Below are 23864 nucleotides of genomic sequence, written 5' to 3'. Positions count from 1 at the left end.
GGGTCAGCACAGAGAGCAGCCTCACCTACACCACGTGCACTGTCCTAGGGTCAGCACAGAGAGCAGCCTCACCTACACCACGTGCACTGTCCTAGGGTCAGCACAGAGAGCAGCCTCACCTACACCACGTGCACTGTCCTAGGGTCAGCACAGAGAGCAGCCTCACCTACACCACGTGCACTGTCCTAGGGTCAGCACAGAGAGCAGCCTCACCTACACCACGTGCACTGTCCTAGGGTCAGCACAGAGAGCAGCCTCACCTACACCACGTGCACTGTCCTAGGGTCAGCATAGAGAGCAGCCTCACCTACACCACGTGCACTGTCCTAGGGTCAGCACAGAGGGCAGCCTCACCTACACCACGTGCACTGTCCTAGGGTCAGCACAGAGAGCAGCCTCACCTACACCACGTGCACTGTCCTAGGGTCAGCACAGAGAGCAGCCTCACCTACACCACGTGCACTGTCCTAGGGTCAGCACAGAGGGCAGCCTCACCAACACCACGTGCACTGTCCTAGGGTCAGCACAGAGAGCAGCCTCACCTACACCACGTGCACTGTCCTAGGGTCAGCACAGAGAGCAGCCTCACCTACACCACGTGCACTGTCCCAGGGTCAGCACAGAGAGCAGCCTCACCTACACCACGTGCACTGTCCTAGGGTCAGCACAGAGAGCAGCCTCACCTACACCACGTGCACTGTCCTAGGGTCAGCACAGAGAGCAGCCTCACCTACACCACGTGCACTGTCCTAGGGTCAGCGCAGAGAGCAGCCTCACCTACACCACGTGCACTGTCCTAGGGTCAGCACAGAGAGCAGCCTCACCTACACCACGTGCACTGTCCTAGGGTCAGCACAGAGAGCAGCCTCACCTACACCACGTGCACTGTCCTAGGGTCAGCACAGAGAGCAGCCTCACCTACACCACGTGCACTGTCCTAGGGTCAGCACAGAGAGCAGCCTCACCTACACCACGTGCACTGTCCTAGGGTCAGCGCAGAGAGCAGCCTCACCTACACCACGTGCACTGTCCTAGGGTCAGCGCAGAGAGCAGCCTCACCTACACCACGTGCACTGTCCTAGGGTCAGCACAGAGAGCAGCCTCACCTACACCACGTGCACTGTCCTAGGGTCAGCACAGAGAGCAGCCTCACCTACACCACGTGCACTGTCCTAGGGTCAGCACAGAGAGCAGCCTCACCTACACCACGTGCACTGTCCTAGGGTCAGCATAGAGAGCAGCCTCACCTACACCACGTGCACTGTCCTAGGGTCAGCACAGAGAGCAGGTGGTCAGGTGATCCTTACAGTGAGGACCCCAATGAACCAGCTGCAGAGTTTCCCAATTAATTACCGGATTATGGATCCGGAGCCAGGGTAGACCAAGAATGACATTTTCAGACAAGTTTTCCATAACTAGGAAAGAACCATTCTTCATGCATAGCTCCTACCATAAGCTTTATCTGCGGGGTTCAGAATGTAATCAGCCGCCTGTAGAGGGGTCAAATCCGCACCCGACATCTGGATAGGAGTGGACAATGGAATCAATGACATGCAAAACTGAGAGACAAACTTATAATCGATTAAATTAGACGCAGCACCTGAATCCAAGAAGGCGCGACCAGTGCAGGAAACAGACTGAAACTTAACCGTACAAGGTAAATACATTCTAGACACAATTGGGAGAACCTGAGCTCCTGGCAGTCCCCCGACTACTGCTTAGGAGCGGAAGTTTTCCTGCTGCTGCCTCTTGGAACAGGATCTGATGGTCAGGACTTCCACAGCAGAAACAAAGATGACGTCTCAGTCGATGTTGCTTCCGCTGTGCAGGAGAGATGCTATCCAGCTCCATGGATTCCCTTTCTGGATTACCTGGAGACAGACCGGCCGCTGGCTGACAGTCAGAGGACACCCGAGGTGATCGCCTGGAGACAGACTGGCCGCTGGCTGACAGTCAGAGGACACCCGAGGTGATCGCCTGGAGACAGACTGGCCGCTGGCTGACAGTCAGAGGACACCCGAGGTGATTGCCTGGAGACAGACCGGCCACTGGCTGACAGTCGGAGGACACCCGAGGTGATCGCCTGGAGACAGACCGGCCGCTGGCTGACAGTCAGAGGACACCCGAGGTGATCGCCTGGAGACAGACCGGCCTCTGGCTGACAGTCAGAGGACACCCGAGGTGATCGCCTGGAGACAGACCGGCCGCTGGCTGACAGTCAGAGGACACCCGAGGTGATCGCCTGGAGACAGACCGGCCGCTGGCTGACAGTCAGAGGACACCCGAGGTGATCGCCTGGAGACAGACCGGCCGCTGGCTCACAGTCAGAGGACACCCGAGGTGATCGCCTGGAGACAGACTGGCCGCTGGCTGACAGTCAGAGGACACCCGAGGTGATCGCCTGGAGACAGACCGGCCGCTGGCTGACAGTCAGAGGACACCCGAGGTGATCGCCTGGAGACAGACCGGCCTCTGGCTGACAGTCAGAGGACACCCGAGGTGATCGCCTGGAGACAGACCGGCCACTGGCTGACAGTCAGAGGACACCCGAGGTGATCGCCTGGAGACAGACCGGCCGCTGGCTGACAGTCAGAGGACACCCGAGGTGATCGCCTGGAGACAGACCGGCCGCTGGCTGACAGTCAGAGGACACCCGAGGTGATCGCCTGGAGACAGACCGGCCGCTGGCTGACAGTCAGAGGACACCCGAGGTGATCGCCTGGAGACAGACTGGCCGCTGGCTCACAGTCAGAGGACACCCGAGGTGATCGCCTGGAGACAGACCGGCCGCTGGCTGACAGTCAGGGGACACCCGAGGTGATCGCCTGGAGACAGACCGGCCACTGGATGACAGTCAGAGGACACCCGAGGTGATTGCCTGGAGACAGACCGGCCGCTGGCTGACAGTCAGAGGACACCCGAGGTGAACGCCTGGAGACAGACCGGCCGCTGGCTGACAGTCAGAGGACACCCGAGGTGATCGCCTGGAGACAGACTGGCCGCTGGCTCACAGTCAGAGGACACCCGAGGTGATCGCCTGGAGACAGACTGGCCGCTGGCTGACAGTCAGAGGACACCCGAGGTGATCGCCTGGAGACAGACCGGCCGCTGGCTGACAGTCAGAGGACACCCGAGGTGATTGCCTGGAGACAGACCGGCCGCTGGCTGACAGTCAGAGGACACCCGAGGTGATCGCCTGGAGACAGACCGGCCGCTGGCTGACAGTCAGAGGACACCCGAGGTGAACGCCTGGAGACAGACCGGCCGCTGGCTGACAGTCAGAGGACACCCGAGGTGATCGCCTGGAGACAGACTGGCCGCTGGCTGACAGTCAGAGGACACCCGAGGTGATCGCCTGGAGACAGACCGGCCGCTGGCTGACAGTCAGGGGACACCCGAGGTGATCGCCTGGAGACAGACTGGCCGCTGGCTGACAGTCAGAGGACACCCGAGGTGATTGCCTGGAGACAGACCGGCCGCTGGCTGACAGTCAGAGGACACCCGAGGTGATCGCCTGGAGACAGACCGGCCGCTGGCTGACAGTCAGAGGACACCCGAGGTGATTGCCTGGAGACAGACCGGCCGCTGGCTGACAGTCAGAGGACACCCGAGGTGATCGCCTGGAGACAGACTGGCCGCTGGCTGACAGTCAGAGGACACCCGAGGTGATCGCCTGGAGACAGACTGGCTGCTGGCTGACAGTCAGGGGACACCCGAGGTGATCGCCTGGAGACAGACTGGCCGCTGGCTGACAGTCAGAGGACACCCGAGGGGATCGCCTGGAGACAGACCGGCCGCTGGCTGACAGTCAGAGGACACCCGAGGTGATCGCCTGGAGACAGACTGGCCGCTGGCTGACAGTCAGAGGACACCCGAGGTGATCGCCTGGAGACAGACCGGCCGCTGGCTGACAGTCAGAGGACACCTGAGGTGATCGCCTGGAGACAGACTGGCCGCTGGCTGACAGTCAGAGGACACCCGAGGTGATCGCCTGGAGACAGACCGGCCGCTGGCTGACAGTCAGAGGACACCCGAGGGGATCGCCTGGAGACAGACCGGCCGCTGGCTGACAGTCAGAGGACACCCGAGGGGATCGCCTGGAGACAGACCGGCCGCTGACTGACAGTCAGAGGACACCCGAGGTGATCGCCTGGAGACAGACCGGCCGCTGGCTGACAGTCAGAGGACACCCGAGGTGATCGCCTGGAGACAGACCGGCCGCTGGCTGACAGTCGGAGGACACCCGAGGTGATCGCCTGGAGACAGACTGGCCGCTGGCTGACAGTCAGAGGACACCCGAGGTGATCGCCTGGAGACAGACCGGCCGCTGGCTGACAGTCAGAGGACACCCGAGGGGATCGCCTGGAGACAGACCGGCCGCTGACTGACAGTCAGAGGACACCCGAGGTGATCGCCTGGAGACAGACCGGCCGCTGGCTGACAGTCAGAGGACACCTGAGGTGATCGCCTGGAGACAGACTGGCCGCTGGCTGACAGTCAGAGGACACCCGAGGTGATCGCCTGGAGACAGACTGGCCGCTGGCTGACAGTCAGAGGACACCCGAGGTGATCGCCTGGAGACAGACCGGCCGCTGGCTGACAGTCAGAGGACACCCGAGGGGATCGCCTGGAGACAGACTGGCCGCTGGCTGACAGTCAGAGGACACCCGAGGTGATCGCCTGGAGACAGACCGGCCGCTGGCTGACAGTCAGAGGACACCCGAGGTGATCGCCTGGAGACAGACCGGCCGCTGGCTGACAGTCAGAGGACACCCGAGGTGATCGCCTGGAGACAGACCGGCCGCTGGCTGACAGTCAGAGGACACCCGAGGTGATCGCCTGGAGACAGACCGGCCGCTGGCTGACAGTCAGAGGACACCCGAGGTGATCGCCTGGAGACAGACCGGCCGCTGGCTGACAGTCAGAGCACACCTGAGGTGATCACCTGGAGACAGACTGGCCACTGGCTGACAGTCAGAGGACACCCGAGGTGATCGCCTGGAGACAGACCGGCCGCTGGCTGACAGTCAGAGGACACCTGAGGTGATCACCTGGAGACAGACCGGCCGCTGGCTGACAGTCAGAGGACACCCGAGGTGATCGCCTGGAGACAGACCGGCCGCTGGCTGACAGTCAGAGGACACCTGAGGTGATCGCCTGGAGACAGACTGGCCGCTGGCTGACAGTCAGAGGACACCCGAGGTGATCGCCTGGAGACAGACTGGCCGCTGGCTGACAGTCAGAGGACACCCGAGGTGATCGCCTGGAGACAGACCGGCCGCTGGCTGACAGTCAGAGGACACCCGAGGTGATCGCCTGGAGACAGACCGGCCTCTGGCTGACAGTCAGAGGACACCCGAGGTGATCGCCTGGAGACAGACCGGCCGCTGGCTGACAGTCAGAGGACACCCGAGGTGATCGCCTGGAGACAGACTGGCCGCTGGCTGACAGTCAGAGGACACCCGAGGTGATCGCCTGGAGACAGACTGGCCGCTGGCTGACAGTCAGAGGACACCCGAGGTGATCGCCTGGAGACAGACCGGCCGCTGGCTGACAGTCAGAGGACACCCGAGGTGATCGCCTGGAGACAGACTGGCCGCTGGCTGACAGTCGGGGGACACCCGAGGTGATCGCCTGGAGACAGACCGGCCACTGGCTGACAGTCAGAGGACACCCGAGGTGATCGCCTGGAGACAGACTGGCCACTGGCTGACAGTCAGAGGACACCCGAGGTGATTGCCTGGAGACAGACCGGCCGCTGGCTGACAGTCAGAGGACACCCGAGGTGATCGCCTGGAGACAGACCGGCCACTGGCTGACAGTCAGAGGACACCCGAGGTGATCTCCTGGAGACAGACCGGCCGCTGGCTGACAGTCAGAGGACACCCGAGGTGATTGCCTGGAGACAGACCGGCCACTGGCTGACAGTCAGAGGACACCCGAGGTGATCGCCTGGAGACAGACTGGCCGCTGGCTGACAGTCAGAGGACACCCGAGGTGATCGCCTGGAGACAGACCGGCCGCTGGCTGACAGTCAGAGGACACCCGAGGTGATCGCCTGGAGACAGACCGGCCGCTGGCTGACAGTCAGAGGACACCCGAGGTGATCGCCTGGAGACAGACCGGCCACTGGCTGACAGTCAGAGGACACCCGAGGTGATCGCCTGGAGACAGACCGGCCGCTGGCTGACAGTCAGGGGACACCCGAGGTGATCGCCTGGAGACAGACCGGCCGCTGGCTGACAGTCAGAGGACACCCGAGGTGATCGCCTGGAGACAGACTGGCCGCTGGCTGACAGTCAGAGGACACCCGAGGTGATCGCCTGGATCTTAGGCGACGATCAACTCGGATGACCAGAGTCATGGCTTCATCTAATGTCTGAGGCTCGGCATAAGCGAAGACTAAGTCCTGTACTCGGTCTGACAGTCCGGACATAAATTGGTCTTTTAGGGCGCAGTCGTTCCATTGCGAGTCAGTCACATACTGTCTGAATTGGGCACAATAATCTTCCGCCGTCAGTTTCCCCTGACACAGAGATGGGAAAGGTGGGAAACTGCCAGTGCTCAGCGGTCAGGTTCGTCATAAATCTGGCCTAAAGCAGAAAACAAAGCGTCAATAGAAGAGCGGGATGGAGAGTCAGGTGGGAGAGAAAAGGCCCAATTTTGTGGATCCCCACGCAACAGGGAAATTACCACGCCCACCCTTTGTGTCTCGGTGCCCGATGAACGAGGGCGTAAAGAAAAATAAAGTTTACAGCCTTCCCTAAATGAAAAAAATTTCTTACGGTCACCAAAAAACAAATCAGTGAGAGGAACCTTAGGTTCTGGTGCAGGTGGCGGTGGGGCATTTGAAGACGGGCAGACAGACCCTGAACATGGACCTGAGCGACCACAGCTGACAAAGGCTCCATGGGAGGAGAGAATGTAGCAGGTCGGATACAGGATGCAGACCTATTAGGCCAGTGTTTCTGTTCGGGTTGGGTAACACAGAAGACAGGGGATAGTGTGCCCTGAGCTCGCCCCAACCCCTGTCCCTTCCTATAGCCCCCCCATGCTAAACCGTGGGGCGACTACTTGAAGACTCAGAATACACTGGATAAGTGCGGGAAGGGAAACACAAACAGACTGACAAACATAAAACACAAAAGATTGGTAAACTAGCCGGAGTCACAACGAGAGGGAACGTCAAGAACAAAGTCAGGAAGCAAAGAGTCAAAGTCAAAAACGAGCCGAGGTCACAACAATACAGATACAGATACAGAGCAAGTCAGACCTAATGCAGAGAGCGAGCGATGGAGGGAGCTCACACACCGGCACAGGTGACTAGTGAGGCTGCAATTTATGCAGTCAGAACCTCCAGAACCTGATAGGAGCTGGACAGCATCTGGGAATTAACCCCTCATGGTGCAGAACAACCAGGCACCAAGCAGAGGTAGCACAAGTCCCAGCAGTTCCGAACACAACTCCTAGACAGCGCGAGATCTTAGCAGCCGCTGCCCGGGACGAGAGGTGGAGTTTGCGCGGATACGCGCCGGGGTTCGGAGAACGCTGCTGGTACCACCAGAAGAACCAGAAGTCCCAGCATTCTCCCTAGCGAACCTGACAGGTGCCAGTGGATGCGTTGGAGGTATGAGCAGTGGCGTGGCCAGGGGGTGTGGTTAGGGGGCGTGGCTAGGGTGTGGCTTCTGTGGGTAAAAAAATCCCTCTTTCTCCTCCACAAAAGTTGGGAGGTATGGGTGTCTGTAATATCCTCGGAAGGGGGCGGGACTTCCTATGATAATCCCAGTGATACCTGTATCCTGCTGCTTCCTATCCTGAGATATAGGGGGAATAAATATATGAGGTATCTGTAATATCCCCTGAAGGGGGCGGGACTTCTTGTGATAATCCCAGTGATACCTGTATCCTGCTGCTTTCTATCCTGAGATATAGGGGGAATAGATATATGAGGTATCTGTAATATCCTCTGAAGGGGGCGGGACTTCTTGTGATAATCCCAGTGATATCTGTATCCTGCTGCTTTCTATCCTGAGATATAGGGGGAATAGATATATGAGGTATCTGTAATATCCCCTGAAGGGGGCGGGACTTCTTGTGATAATCCCAGTGATACCTGTATCCTGCTGCTTCCTATCCTGAGATATAGGGGGGAATAGATATATGAGGTATCTGTAATATCCTCTGAAGGGGGCGGGACTTCCTGTGATAATCCCAGTGATACCTGTATCCTGCTGCTTCCCATCCTAAGATATAGGGGGAATAGATATATGAGGTGTCTGTAATATCCTCTGAAGGGGGTGGGACTTCCAGTGATAACAATCCCAGTGATACCTGTGCCCTGCTGCTTCCTATCCTGAGATATAGGGGGGAATAGATATATGAGGTGTCTGTAAGGGCCCTCTGAAGGGGGTGGGACTTCCTGTGATAACAATCCCAGTGATACCTGTGCCCTGCTGCTTCCTATCCTGAGATATAGGGGGAATAGATATATGAGGTGTCTGTAATATCCTCTGAAGGGGGTGGGACTTCCTGTGATAACAATCCCAGTGATACCTGTATCCTGCTGCTTCCTATCCTGAGATATAGGGGGAATAGATATATGAGGTGTCTGTAATATCCTCGGAAGGGGGCGGGACTTCCTGTGATAACATTCCCAGTGATACCTGTATCCTGCTGCTTCCTATCCTGAGATATAGGGGGAATAGATATATGAGGTGTCTGTAATATCCTCTGAAGGGGGCGGGACTTCCTGTGATATCAATCCCAGTGATACCTGTGTCCTGCTGCATCCTATCCTGAGATATAGGGGGGAATAGATATATGAGGTATCTGTAATATCCTCTGAAGGGGGCAGGAATTCCTGTGACATAATTCCCAGTGATATCTGTATCCTGCTGTTTCCTATCCTGAGATATTGGGGGAATAGATATATGAGGTGTCTGTAATATCCTCGGAAGGGGGCGGGACTTCTTATGATAATCCCAGTGATACCTGTATCCTGCTGCTTCCTATTCTGAGATATAGGGGGAATAGATATATGAGGTATCTGTAATATCCTCTGAAGGGGGTGGGACTTCCTGTGACATCAATCCCAGTTATACCTGTGTCCTGCTGCTTCCTATCCAGAGATATTGGGGGAATAGATATATGAGGTATCTGTAATATCCTCTGAAGGGGGCGGGACTTCCTGTGACATCAATCCCAGTGATACCTGTGTCCTGCTGCATCCTATCCTGAGATATAGGGGGAATAGATATATGAGGTATCTGTAATATCCTCTGAAGGGGGCAGGAATTCCTGTGACATAATTCCCAGTGATACCTGTATCCTGCTGCTTCCTATCCTGAGATATTGGGGGAATAGATATATGTGGTGTCTGTAATATCCTCGGAAGGGGGCGGGACTTCTTGTGATAATCCCAGTGATATCTGTATCCTGCTGCTTCCTATCCAGAGATATAGGGGGAATAGATATATGAGGTGTCTGTAATATCCTCGGAAGGGGGCGGGATTTCCTGTGATAACATTCCCAGTGATATCTGTATCCTGCTGCTTCCCATCCTGAGATATTGGGGGAATAGATATATGAGGTATCTGTAATATCCTCTGAAGGGGGCGGGACTTCCTGTGACATCAATCCCAGTGATACCTGTGTCCTGCTGCTTCCTATCCTGAGATATAGGGGGAATAGATATATGAGGTATCTGTAATATCCTCTGAAGGGGGGCAGGACTTACTGTGACATCAATCCCAGTGATACCTGTGTCCTGCTGCTTCCTATTTTGAGATATGGGGGGAATAGATATATGAGGTATCTGTAATATCCTTTTGAAGGGGGCGAGACTTCCTGTGATAACAATCCCAATAATACCTGTATCCTGCTGCTTCCCATCCTGAGATATAGGGGGAATAGATATATGAGGTGTCTGTAATATCCTCTGAAGGGGACGGGACTTCTTGTGATAATCCCAGTGATACCTGTATCCTGCTGCTTCCTATCCAGAGATATTGGGGGAATAGATATATGTGGTGTCTGTAATATCCTCGGAAGGGGGCGGGACTTCTTGTGATAATCCCAGTGATACCTGTGTTCTGCTGCTTCCTATCTTGAGATATGGGGGGAATAGATATATGAGGTATCTGTAATATCCTTTTAAAGGGGGTGAGACTTCCTGTGATAACAATCCCAATAATACCTGTATCCTGCTGCTTCCCATCCTGAGATATAGGGGGAATAGATATATGAGGTGTCTGTAATATCCTCTGAAGGCGGTGGGACTTCATGTGATAAGAATCCCAGTGATACCTGTATCCTGCTGCTTCCTTTCCTGAGATATAGGGGAATAGATATATGAGGTGTCTGTAATATCCTCTGAAGGGGGCAGGAATTCCTGTGACATAATTCCCAGTGATACCTGTATCCTGATGTTTCCTATCCTGAGATATAGGGGGAATAGATATATGAGGTGTCTGTAATATCCTATGAAAGGCGCTGGACTTCCTGTGACATCAATCCCAGTGATACCTGTGTCCTGCTGCTTCCTATCCTGAGATATAGGGGGAATAAATATGAGGTGTCTGTAATATCCTCTGAAGGGGGCGGGACTTCCTGTGACATCAGCTCAGGGCACTGAGGCTACTGCATCGAAGGCATCCATATGAACCAGTGCAGTGCAGGTCTTCATGAATCTGGAACCCCCTGCACTGCCCCGCTACAGCGCACCAACTATTTTTGGTGCTCCTTTGACATTGGTGGTGCAACACAATTCTGTCCAGTCGTTGTAATAAATGTGGCGCATAGTCTGAGTGATAACCGGACACCCCTTTATGTGTAGAAATTTGTGTTGCATCAGGTATTTTGCACCCCCCAATAGAAATGCATAGCTCCCAATCGTCCTGGATTCAGCGGGACAGTCCCGGTTTTTCGCCTCTGCCCCACCGTCACGGGCAGCTGGGAGATTTTCCTGGATATTTCCTCCAGGTCCCGCACTGGCTGGGGTTGTCCCGGCTCTGTGTCCCTCTATATATACTTTCAAAGCTAGAACTTGCGGTACTGAATGGCTTCTACAGACATCAGGCAGGGAATCCCTTCTGTAGATGTGTCCGGTTAGCACAGAGCAGGGACCACCATCAGCACGGAGATATCCCCATCTGTCCATACATGGTCTCTACACCTCCCAGGGCTTCCCCAGACACAAAGGGGCATATTTATCAGGGCCTGAGGTGACGCAGAGTCCCTGAAATAATCACAAATGCTAGTTTACTGCTTATTTCTAGCACTTGCAATTATTTGCCCTAATCCGCCACCTTCACACCAGTGGGGCGAGAAGGGGGTAATTAATAAAAATTAATAATAAGACAGAACATAATAAAAAGGAAAGGGGAGGAGAGAGGATGAGCCAGAAAAGTCCAAAATCAGGTGCAACATCCCCCACCGGGGCCTTTTCTTGGGGCCTAGAGGCAGCCTGGGCCCAGAATACCGGAGTGGCTGGCGGTTGTGGCCTAGGCACGCTAGTGTCACGGTGCTTGGTATGGGGACCGGAGGGCTGTCCTACAGTCTGGCAGCTCTCCAGCAGGTGGTGTGTGCAAGAAATTTGTAGGGAGAGGCTGATGTACTGGATCTCCCTGGGGCAACCCCTGAGTGTCTGTAGGATGAGTCCCTGGGTGATGGATGGGGGAGCCCGTGGTGGTAACAGCCGTATCCAGGGATCAGACAGAGGCAACATTGTGCAAAATAACTCACGATTCTTTATTGAAACAACTGCAGGCAACGGGCCGAAACGATTTCGGGACAGATTCCGGATTACTGGAGGGGTCATGGAGAGTGTAGCTGTGCCCAATGTGTGAACGCTGCAGCTCTGAGTCCTGGTGCACAGACACTGGGGCAGATTTACTTACCCGGTCCATACGCGATCCAGCGGCGCGTTCTCTGCGCTGGATTTGGGTCGGGCCGGGATTTATTAAGGTAGTTCCTCCGCCGTCCACCAGGTGGCGCTGCTGCACTGAAAAGCATTGGAACGTACTGGAGTTCACCGAGCCGGGCTGAGTGAATGTAAGTGCAAGCTCCGCGACAGATTTTTTGTTTTAAATGCGGCGGGTTTTCCAAATCCGCCGGGTTTTCGTTCGGCCACGCCCCCCGATTTCCGTCGCGTGCATGCCAGCACCGCTGCGCCACAATCCGACCGCGTGCGCCAAAACCCCTGGGGCAATTCAGGGAAAATCGGCGCAAATCGGAAATATTCGGGTAACACGTTGGGAAAACGCGAATCGGGCTCTTAGTAATTGACCCCAATGTCTCTCTCTAGTGAGAGCTGAGGCCTGTGGTCAGAGCATGTGCTCTAATATCGGACCTCTCTGGGGACTGTAAACTTAGCCCAAAATATTCAGGCTCTTGACCCGGAAATTTTAAATCCTCCAAAATTAAACCAGCCATCAATGGACACCACACCGTGTTCCTTATTGTGGGTATGTGGGGGGGGGAGGGGGGGGCACAGCATTTATTTTTAGAGAAACAATTAATTAATTAAATAACCAATAGAAAAAATGCAAAATAGTTGGAACAAAATTCATGCCCATCCGGGCCCTTCGCTTCTTCTTTAGCAAAAACCTTTCACTCGAATGGCGTCAGACGTCATGTGGGCCCCTTCATCTCGCCAATGCTGTGACATCTAAAAGGAAGACAGAGAACAGCCAGAAACCGGAAAACCACCTGTAAACGTAAATTAACCTGAGGGCAGGGTGGGCGACTTCACACCGCTCGGTCCTGAGGGCAGAAGGAAAAAGGCCCCTCCACGTGCCCCCAATGCTTTTTAAAACCACAGGGCGGGCCCCAATAAGCCGTCCAATCCAGCCCCTTTTTGGGACCGCCTAAAGAAGGGGCCAATCGCCTTTTCAGCCGCCTTCTGCACCATCACCAGAAATCCCCTACAGTCCCCAGCCCCTTCTCTATGCGATTTGGGGCTAATGATTCCCACTCACTGCACAGGGGTTTTATACTCCCCCTGGTCAGGTGGTAGCTCCTCTCCAATCACACTTCAGGTTACAATACAGCCACATGATTGGTTGATAACTTACACATAGTTAACTGTTGCCTTTCCAGGCAGTATTCACAGGCTGTAATTACAAAGTCTGACATGGAGAGGGACACTTTGCGTCCGCAGGGGTTACACATGATGCAGCGCTGGCAGTGCAGGGGTTACAGATGATGCAGCGCTGACAGTGCAGGGGTTACACATGATGCAGCGCTGGCAGTGCAGGGGTTACACATGATGCAGCGCTGGCAGTGCAGGGGTTACACATGATGCAGCGCTGGCAGTGCAGGGGTTACAGGTGATGCAGCGCTGGCAGTGCAGGGGTTACAGGTGATGCAGCGCTGGCAGTGCAGGGGTTACACGTGATGCAGCGCTGGCAGTGCAGGGGTTACACATGATGCAGCGCTGGTGGTGCAGGGGTTACACATGAGGCAGCGCTGGCAGTGCTGGGGTTACACATGATGCAGCGCTGGCAGTGCAGGGGTTACACATGATGCAGCGTTGGCAGTGCAGGGGTTACAGGTGATGCAGCGCTGGCAGTGAAGGGGTTACAGGTGATGCAGCGCTGGCAGTGCAGGGGTTACAGGTGATGCAGCGCTGGCAGTGCAGGGGTTACACATGAGGCAGCGCTGGCAGTGCAGGGGTTACACATGATGCAGCGCTGGCAGTGCAGGGGTTACAGATGATGCAGCGCTGGCAGTGCAGGGGTTACAGATGATGCAGCGCTGGCAGTGCAGGGGTTACAGATGATGCAGCGCTGGCAGTGCTGGGGTTACACGTGATGCAGCGCTGGCAGTGCAGGGGTTACACATGATGCAGCGCTGGCAGTGCAGGGGTTACACATGATGCAGCGCTGGCAGTGCAGGGGTTACAGGTGATGCAGCGCTGGCAGTGCAGGGGTTACAGGTGATGCAGCGCTGGCAGTGCAGGGGTTACAGGTGATGCAGCGCTGGCAGTGCAGGGGTTACAGGTGATGCAGCGCTGGCAGTGCAGGGGTTACAGGTGATGCAGCGCTGGCAGTGCAGGGGTTACACATGATGCAGCGCTGGCAGTGCAGGGGTTACAGGTGAGGCAGCGCTGGCAGTGCAGGGGTTACACATGATACAGCGCTGGCAGTGCAGGGGTTACACATGATGCAGCGCTGGCAGTGCAGGGGTTACACATGATGCAGCGCTGGCAGTGCAGGGGTTACACATGATGCAGCGCTGGCAGTGCAGGGGTTACACATGATGCAGCGCTGGCAGTGCAGGGGTTACAGGTGATGCAGCGCTGGCAGTGCAGGGGTTACAGGTGATGCAGCGCTGGCAGTGAAGGGGTTACAGATGATGCAGCACTGGCAGTGCAGGGGTTACACATGATGCAGCGCTGGCAGTGCAGGGGTTACACATGATGCAGCGCTGGCAGTGCAGGGGTTACACATGATGCAGCGCTGGCAGTGCAGGGGTTACACATGATGCAGCGCTGGCAGTGCAGGGGTTACAGATGATGCCGGGCAGGGGTTACACATGATGCAGCGCTGGCAGTGCAGGGGTTACAGATGATACAGCGCTGGCAGTGCAGGGGTTACACATGATGCAGCGCTGGCAGTGCAGGGGTTACAGATGATGCAGCGCTGGCAGTGCAGGGGTTACAGATGATGCAGCGCTGGCAGTGCAGGGGTTACAGATGATGCAGCGCTGGCAGTGCAGGGGTTACACATGAGGCAGCGCTGGCAGTGCAGGGGTTACAGATGATGCAGCGCTGGCAGTGCAGGGGTTACACATGAGGCAGCGCTGGCAGTGCAGGGGTTACACATGATGCAGCGCTGGCAGTGCAGGGGTTACACATGAGGCAGCGCTGGCAGTGCAGGGGTTACACATGATGCAGCGCTGGCAGTGCAGGGGTTACACATGATGCAGCGCTGGCAGTGCAGGGGTTACAGGTGATGCAGCGCTGGCAGTGCAGGGGTTACAGGTGATGCAGCGCTGGCAGTGCAGGGGTTACACATGATGCAGCGCTGGCAGTGCAGGGGTTACACATGATGCAGCGCTGGCAGTGCAGGGGTTACACATGATGCAGCGCTGGCAGTGCAGGGGTTACACATGATGCAGCGCTGGCAGTGCAGGGGTTACACATGATGCAGCGCTGGCAGTGCAGGGGTTACACATGATGCAGCGCTGGCAGTGCAGGGGTTACAGGTGAGGCAGCGCTGGCAGTGCAGGGGTTACACATGAGGCAGCGCTGGCAGTGCAGGGGTTACACATGATGCAGCGCTGGCAGTGCAGGGGTTACACATGAGGCAGCGCTGGCAGTGCAGGGGTTACACATGATGCAGCGCTGGCAGTGCAGGGGTTACACATGATGCAGCGCTGGCAGTGCAGGGGTTACACATGATGCAGCGCTGGCAGTGCAGGGGTTACAGGTGAGGCAGCGCTGGCAGTGCAGGGGTTACACATGATGCAGCGCTGGCAGTGCAGGGGTTACACATGAGGCAGCGCTGGCAGTGCTGGGGTTACACATGATGCAGCGCTGGCAGTGCAGGGGTTACAGATGATGCAGCGCTGGCAGTGCAGGGGTTACAGATGATGCAGCGCTGGCAGTGCTGGGGTTACAGGTGATGCAGTGCTGGCAGTGCAGGGGTTACAGGTGATGCAGCGCTGGCAGTGCAGGGGTTACACATGATGCAGCGCTGGCAGTGCAGGGGTTACACATGATGCAGCGCTGGCAGTGCAGGGGTTACAGATGAGGCAGCGCTGGCAGTGCAGGGGTTACACATGATGCAGCGCTGGCAGTGCAGGGGTTACACATGATGCAGCGCTGGCAGTGCAGGGGTTACACATGATGCAGCGCTGGCAGTGCAGGGGTTACACATGATGCAGCGCTGGCAGTGCAGGGGTTACACATGATGCAGCGCTGGCAGTGCAGGGGTTACACATGATGCAGCGCTGGCAGTGCAGGGGTTACACATGATGCAGCGCTGGCAGTGCAGGGGTTACACATGATGCAGCGCTGGCAGTGCAGGGGTTACACATGATGCAGCGCTGGCAGTGCAGGGGTTACACATGATGCAGCGCTGGCAGTGCAGGGGTTACACATGATGCAGCGCTGGCAGTGCTGGGGTTACACATGAGGCAGCGCTGGCAGTGCAGGGGTTACACATGATGCAGCGCTGGCAGTGCAGGGGTTACACATGATGCAGCGCTGGCAGTGCTGGGGTTACACATGAGGCAGCGCTGGCAGTGCTGGGGTTACACATGAGGCAGCGCTGGCAGTGCAGGGGTTACACATGATGCAGCGCTGGCAGTGCAGGGGTTACACATGATGCAGCGCTGGCAGTGCAGGGGTTACACATGATGCAGCGCTGGCAGTGCTGGGGTTACACATGATGCAGCGCTGGAGGCTGGAGGTTGCGGGGAGGAGCTGCGGCTTTTCTGTGCAGATGACAGAAGTCTGTAGAGGGAAGGTGAGTGCCACGAATACAATGATTGTTTCTATGTGTTATTAGAGGAGGAATACTCTCATCATCCATCATAAACATCATGTCACACTGCATCTCCTCTATGTGTACTACCACCCCCAATATGACTGCAATACAACCTTATCCCACCACTGAGGTGTCCTAGACTGTATCCCACCACTGAGGTGTCCTAGACTGTATCCCACCACTGAGGTGTCCTAGACTGTATCCACCACTGAGGTGTCCAAGACTGTATCCACCACTGAGGTGTCCTAGACTGTATCCACCACTGAGGTGTCCTAGACTGTATCCACCACTGAGGTGTCCTAGACTGTATCCACCACTGAGGTGTCCTAGACTGTATCCACCACTGAGGTGCCCTAGACTGTATCCACCACTGAGGTGTCCTAGACTGTATCCCACCACTGAGGTGTCCTAGACTGTATCCACCACCGAGGTGTCCTAGACTGTATCCCATCACTGAGGTGTCCTAGACTGTATCCCACCACTGAGGTGTCCTAGACTGTATCCACCACTGAGGTGTCCTAGACTGTATCCACCACTGAGGTGTCCAAGACTGTATCCACCACTGAGGTGTCCTAGACTGTATCCACCACTGAGGTGTCCTAGACTGTATCCCACCACTGAGGTGTCCTAGACTGTATCCACCACTGAGGTGTCCTAGACTGTATCCACCACTGAGGTGTCCTAGACTGTATCCCACCACTGAGGTATCCTAGACTGTATCCCACCACTGAGGTGTCCTAGACTGTATCCCACCACTGAGGTGTCCTAGACTGTATCCACCACTGAGGCGTCCTAGACTGTATCCACCACTGAGGCGTCCTAGACTGTATCCACCACTGAGGTGTCCTAGACTGTATCCCACCACTGAGGTGTCCTAGACTGTATCCACCACTGAGGAGTCCTAGACTGTATCCCACAACTGAGGTGTCCTAGACTGTATCCCACCACTGAGGTGTCCTAGACCGTATCCACCACTGAGGTGTCCTAGACTGTATCCCACCATTGAGATGTCCTAGACCGTATCCACCACTGAGGTGTCCTAGACTGTATCCCACCACTGAGGTGTCCTAGACTGTATCCACCACTGAGGTGTCCTAGACCGTATCCACCACTGAGATGTCCTAGACTGTATCCACCACTGAGGTGTCCTAGACTGTATAACCCACCACTGAGGTGTCCTAGACTGTATCCCACCACTGAGGTGTCCTAGACTGTATCCACCACTGAGGTGTCCTAGACTGTATCCACCACTGAGGTGTGCTAGACTGTATCCCACCATTGAGATGTCCTAGACTGTATCCCACCATTGAGATGTCCTAGACTGTATCCCACCACTGAGGTAACCTAGACTGTATCCCACCACTGAGGAGTCCTAGACTGTATCCCAGCACTGAGGTGTCCTAGACTGTATCCCACCACTGAGGTGTCCTAGACTGTATCCCACCACTGAGGTGTCCTAGACTGTATCCCACCACTGAGGTGTCCTAGACTGTATCCACCACTGAGGTGTCCTAGACTGTATCCACCACTGAGGTGTCCTAGACTGTATCCCACCACTGAGGTGTCCTAGACTGTATCCACCACTGAGGTGTCCTAGACTGTATCCCACCACTGAGGTGTCCTAGACTGTATCCCACCACTGAGGTCTCCTAGACTGTATCCCACCACTGAGGTGTCCTAGACTGTATCCCACCACTGAGGTCTCCTAGACTGTATCCCACCACTGAGGTCTCCTAGACTGTATCCCACCACTGAGGTGTCCTAGACTGTATCCCACCACTGAAGTGTCCTAGACTGTATCCCACCACTGAGGTGTCCTAGACTGTATCCCACCACTGAGGTGTCCTAGACTGTATCCCACCACTGAGGTGTCCTAGACTGTATCCACCACTGAGGTGTCCTAGACTGTATCCCACCACTGAGGTGTCCTAGACTGTATCCCACCACTGAGGTGTCCTAGACTGTATCCACCACTGAGGTGTCCTAGACTGTATCCACCACTGAGGTGTCCTAGACTGTATCCCACCACTGAGGTGTCCTAGACTGTATCCCACCACTGAGGTGTCCTAGACTGTATCCCACCACTGAGGTGTCCTAGACTGTATCCCACCACTGAGATGTCCTAGACTGTACCCCACCACTGAGGTGTCCTAGACTGTATCCCACCACTGAGGTGTCCTAGACTGTATCCCACCACTGAGGAGTCCTAGACTGTATCCCACCACTGAGGAGTCCTAGACTGTATCCCACCACTGAGGTGTCTTATGCTGTATCCACCACTGAGGTGTCCTAGACTGTATCCCACCACTGAGGTGTCTTATGCTGTATCCACCACTGAGGTGTCCTAGACTGTATCCCACCACTGAGATGTCCTAGACTGTACCCCACCACTGAGGTGTCCTAGACTGTATCCCACCACTGAGATGTCCTAGACTGTATCCACCACTGAGGTGTCCAAGACTGTATACACCACTGAGATGTCCTAGACTGTATCCCACCACTGAGATGTCCTAGACTGTACCCCACCACTGAGGAGTCCTAGGCTGTATCCCACCACTGAGATGTCCTAGACTGTATCCCACCACTGAGATGTCCTAGACCGTATCCACCACTGAGGAGTCCTAGACTGTATCCCACCACTGAGGTGTCCTAGACTGTATCCCACCACTGAGGTGTCCTAGACTGTATCCTATCACTGAGGTGTCCTATACTGTATTCCACCACTGAGGTGTCCTAGACTGTATCCCACCACTGAGGTGTCCTAGACTGTATCCCACCACTGAGGTGTCCTAGACTGTATCCACCACTGAAGTGTCCTAGACTGTATCCACCACTGAGGTGTCCTAGACTGTATCCCAGCACTGAGGTGTCCTAGACTGTATCCACCACTGAGGTGTCCTAGACTGTATCCACCACTGAGGTGTCCTAGACTGTATCCCACCACTGAGGTGTCCTAGACTGTATCCCACCACTGAGGTGTCCTAGACTGTATCCACCACTGAGGTGTCCTAGACTGTATCCCAGCACTGAGGTGTCCTAGACTGTATCCCACCACTGAAGTGTCCTAGACTGTATCCCACCACTGAGGTGTCCTAGACTGTATCCCACCACTGAGGTGTCCTAGACTGTATCCACCACTGAGGTGTCCTAGACTGTATCCACCACTGAAGTGTCCTAGACTGTATCCCACCACTGAGGTGTCCTAGACTGTATCCACCACTCAGGTGTCCTAGACTGTATCCCACCACTGAGGTGTCCTAGACTGTATCCCACCACTGAGATGTCCTAGACTGTACCCCACCACTGAGGTGTCCTAGACTGTATCCCACCACTGAGGTGTCCTAGACTGTATCCCACCACTGAGGAGTCCTAGACTGTATCCCACCACTGAGGAGTCCTAGACTGTATCCCACCACTGAGGTGTCTTATGCTGTATCCACCACTGAGGTGTCCTAGACTGTATCCCACCACTGAGGTGTCTTATGCTGTATCCACCACTGAGGTGTCCTAGACTGTATCCCACCACTGAGATGTCCTAGACTGTACCCCACCACTGAGGTGTCCTAGACTGTATCCCACCACTGAGATGTCCTAGACTGTATCCACCACTGAGGTGTCCAAGACTGTATACACCACTGAGATGTCCTAGACTGTATCCCACCACTGAGATGTCCTAGACTGTACCCCACCACTGAGGAGTCCTAGGCTGTATCCCACCACTGAGATGTCCTAGACTGTATCCCACCACTGAGATGTCCTAGACCGTATCCACCACTGAGGAGTCCTAGACTGTATCCCACCACTGAGGTGTCCTAGACTGTATCCCACCACTGAGGTGTCCTAGACTGTATCCTATCACTGAGGTGTCCTATACTGTATTCCACCACTGAGGTGTCCTAGACTGTATCCCACCACTGAGGTGTCCTAGACTGTATCCCACCACTGAGGTGTCCTAGACTGTATCCACCACTGAGGTGTCCTAGACTGTATCCCACCACTGAGGTGTCCTAGACTGTATCCCACCACTGAGGTGTCCTAGACTGTATCCACCACTGAGGTGTCCTAGACTGTATCCCAGCACTGAGGTGTCCTAGACTGTATCCCACCACTGAAGTGTCCTAGACTGTATCCCACCACTGAGGTGTCCTAGACTGTATCCCACCACTGAGGTGTCCTAGACTGTATCCACCACTGAGGTGTCCTAGACTGTATCCACCACTGAAGTGTCCTAGACTGTATCCCACCACTGAGGTGTCCTAGACTGTATCCACCACTCAGGTGTCCTAGACTGTATCCCACCACTGAGGTGTCCTAGACTGTATCCCACCACTGAGGAGTCCTAGACTGTATCCCACCACTGAGGAGTCCTAGACTGTATCCCACCACTGAGGTGTCTTATGCTGTATCCACCACTGAGGTGTCCTAGACTGTATCCCACCACTGAGGTGTCTTATGCTGTATCCACCACTGAGGTGTCCTAGACTGTATCCCACCACTGAGATGTCCTAGACTGTACCCCACCACTGAGGTGTCCTAGACTGTATCCCACCACTGAGATGTCCTAGACTGTATCCACCACTGAGGTGTCCAAGACTGTATACACCACTGAGATGTCCTAGACTGTATCCCACCACTGAGATGTCCTAGACTGTACCCCACCACTGAGGAGTCCTAGGCTGTATCCCACCACTGAGATGTCCTAGACTGTATCCCACCACTGAGATGTCCTAGACCGTATCCACCACTGAGGAGTCCTAGACTGTATCCCACCACTGAGGTGTCCTAGACTGTATCCCACCACTGAGGTGTCCTAGACTGTATCCTATCACTGAGGTGTCCTATACTGTATTCCACCACTGAGGTGTCCTAGACTGTATCCCACCACTGAGGTGTCCTAGACTGTATCCCACCACTGAGGTGTCCTAGACTGTATCCACCACTGAAGTGTCCTAGACTGTATCCACCACTGAGGTGTCCTAGACTGTATCCCAGCACTGAGGTGTCCTAGACTGTATCCACCACTGAGGTGTCCTAGACTGTATCCACCACTGAGGTGTCCTAGACTGTATCCCACCACTGAGGTGTCCTAGACTGTATCCCACCACTGAGGTGTCCTAGACTGTATCCACCACTGAGGTGTCCTAGACTGTATCCCAGCACTGAGGTGTCCTAGACTGTATCCCACCACTGAAGTGTCCTAGACTGTATCCCACCACTGAGGTGTCCTAGACTGTATCCCACCACTGAGGTGTCCTAGACTGTATCCACCACTGAGGTGTCCTAGACTGTATCCACCACTGAAGTGTCCTAGACTGTATCCCACCACTGAGGTGTCCTAGACTGTATCCACCACTCAGGTGTCCTAGACTGTATCCCACCACTGAGGTGTCCTAGACTGTATCCCACCACTGAGGTGTCCTAGACTGTATCCCACCACTGAGGTGTCCTAGACTGTATCCCATCACTGAGGTGTCCTAGACTGTATAACCCACCACTGAGGTGTCCTAGACCGTATCCACCACTGAGGTGTCCTAGACTGTATCCCACCACTGAGGTGTCCTAGACTGTATCCCACCACTGAAGTGTGCTAGACTGTATCCCACCACTGAGGTGTCCTAGACTGTATCCACCACTGAGGTGTCCTAGACTGTATCCACCACTGAGGTGTCCTAGACTGTATCCCACCACTGAGGTGTCCTAGACTGTATCCCACCACTGAGGTGTCCTAGACTGTATCCCACCACTGAGGTGTCCTAGACTGTATCCCACCACTGAGGTGTCCTAGACTGTATCCACCACTGAAGTGTCCTAGACTGTATCCACCACTGAGGTGTCCTAGACTGTATCCCAGCACTGAGGTGTCCTAGACTGTATCCACCACTGAGGTGTCCTAGACTGTATCCCAGCACTGAGGTGTCCTAGACTGTATCCACCACTGAGGTGTCCTAGACTGTATCCCAGCACTGAGGTGTCCTAGACTGTATCCCACCACTGAAGTGTCCTAGACTGTATCCCACCACTGAGGTGTCCTAGACTGTATCCCACCACTGAGGTGTCCTAGACTGTATCCACCACTGAGGTGTCCTAGACTGTATCCACCACTGAAGTGTCCTAGACTGTATCCCACCACTGAGGTGTCCTAGACTGTATCCACCACTGAGGTGTCCTAGACTGTATCCCACCACTGAGGTGTCCTAGACTGTATCCCACCACTGAAGTGTCCTAGACTGTATCCACCACTGAAGTGTCCTAGACTGTATCCCACCACTGAGGTGTCCTAGACTGTATCCACCACTGAGGTGTCCTAGACTGTATCCACCACTGAGGTGTCCTAGACTGTATCCCACCACTGAGGTGTCCTAGACTGTATCCCACCACTGAGGTGTCCTAGACTGTATCCCACCACTGAGGTGTCCTAGACTGTATCCCACCACTGAGGTGTCCTAGACTGTATCCACCACTGAGGTGTCCTAGACTGTATCCCACCACTGAGGTGTCCTAGACTGTATCCCACCACTGAGGTCTCCTAGACTGTATCCCACCACTGAGGTGTCCTAGACTGTATCCACCACTGAGGTGTCCTAGACTGTATCCCACCACTGAGGTCTCCTAGACTGTATCCCACCACTGAGGTGTCCTAGACTGTATCCACCACTGAGGAGTCCTAGACTGTATCCCATCACTGAGGTGTCCTAGACTGTATCCCACCACTGAGGTGTCCTAGACACTGTATCCCACCACTGAGGTGTCCTAGACTGTATCCCACCACTGAGGTCTCCTAGACTGTATCCCGCCACTGAGGTGTCCTAGACTGTATCCCACCACTGAGGTGTCCTAGACTGTATCCCACCACTGAGGTGTCCTAGACTGTATCCCATCACTGAGGTGTCCTAGACTGTATCCACCACTGAGGAGTCCTAGACTGTATCCACCACTGAGGTGTCCTAGACTGTATCCCACCACTGAGGTGTCCTAGACTGTATCCCACCACTGAGGTGTCCTAGACTGTATCCACCACCGAGGTGTCCTAGACTGTATCCACCACCGAGGTGTCCTAGACTGTATCCACCACTGAGGTGTCCTAGACTGTATCCACCACTGAGGTGTCCTAGACTGTATCCCACCACTGAGGTGTCCTAGACTGTATCCCACCACTGAGGTGTCCTAGACTGTATCCCACCACTGAGGTCTCCTAGACTGTATCCACCACTGAGGTGTCCTAGACTGTATCCCACCACTGAGGTGTCCTAGACTGTATCCACTACTGAGGTGTCCTAGACTGTATCCACTACTGAGGTGTCCTAGACTGTACCCCACCACTGAGGTGTCCTAGACTGTATCCCACCACTGAGGTGTCCTAGACTGTATAAC

General features: G+C 55.1%; 1 protein-coding gene across 1 annotated transcript in view; it reads left to right on the top strand.

Moving 5' to 3' along the window:
• The first annotated feature begins 16388 nt into the window (after positions 1 to 16388).
• The window catches only part of CGREF1 (cell growth regulator with EF-hand domain 1), a 30524-nt gene continuing 23048 nt past the window's right edge, over positions 16389 to 23864 (top strand). The window contains exon 1 of the mRNA XM_072144057.1: positions 16389 to 16472. The gene's annotated coding sequence lies outside the window, so the exon portion shown is untranslated. The remainder of the gene's footprint in view (positions 16473 to 23864) is intronic.

This window comes from Engystomops pustulosus, chromosome 3 (assembly GCF_040894005.1).
Source record: "Engystomops pustulosus chromosome 3, aEngPut4.maternal, whole genome shotgun sequence".
In the NCBI taxonomy this organism is placed as follows: Eukaryota; Metazoa; Chordata; class Amphibia; order Anura; family Leptodactylidae; genus Engystomops; species Engystomops pustulosus.
Note: the sequence above shows the minus strand (reverse complement) of the source record. Positions and strands in the feature narration are given on the sequence as shown.